We start from the raw sequence: 528 nt of genomic DNA, 5'->3' as shown, positions 1-528 counted from the left end.
ACGTCCCGACCTCAGGGCACACCCCCCTGACCTCGGGGCACCCCCCTGACCTCGGGGTGATCTCGGGGCACCCCCCCGACCTCGGGTGTCCGGGACAGTCCAGCGGGTTTAGCACAAGCCCCCAAGAGAGCATCCACAGGAAGGCGGTCAGATCCAGAGGTAAAATAAAGACCCGCTGGCAGGTCTTCCAAAGGCAGATACACGCCTGTTTGAATGGCCTGCTCTTCTTCCTGTTCCCTCAGCCCTGGAGGAGGGGGTGGGAGAGGGCGCAGCGGAGGTCTTAGGAAGGAGCTGGAAGCCTGGCACAGAGGCTGGGGTCCGGGCAGGGCAGGCCCTGGTCAGATCTCCCAGAAGGACACTCCCAGCGGCCCCTTCCAGTCCCACAGTCCTCCCAGCTGGTGGGGTGGGGAGTCCAGTGCAGGGTTAGGACTGCACTGCCCCGGTTGAATTAATAAATAGATAATTATTTTTTTCTTATTACCTTTCAGTAAATAAAATTCAGTCCCTAGTAATAAGTAAGTGTGAAGT

The 528-nt window shown here is 58.1% G+C and overlaps 1 protein-coding gene across 1 annotated transcript in view; it reads left to right on the top strand.

Moving 5' to 3' along the window:
- CACFD1 (calcium channel flower domain containing 1) overlaps window positions 1-528 on the top strand; it is a 10,789-nt gene that overhangs the window by 519 nt on the left and 9,742 nt on the right. The gene's annotated exons all lie outside the window — the stretch shown is intronic.

The sequence above is a fragment of the Myotis davidii genome, unplaced genomic scaffold, assembly GCF_000327345.1.
Source record: "Myotis davidii unplaced genomic scaffold, ASM32734v1 scaffold609, whole genome shotgun sequence".
NCBI lineage: Eukaryota > Metazoa > Chordata > Mammalia > Chiroptera > Vespertilionidae > Myotis > Myotis davidii.
Note: the sequence above shows the minus strand (reverse complement) of the source record. Positions and strands in the feature narration are given on the sequence as shown.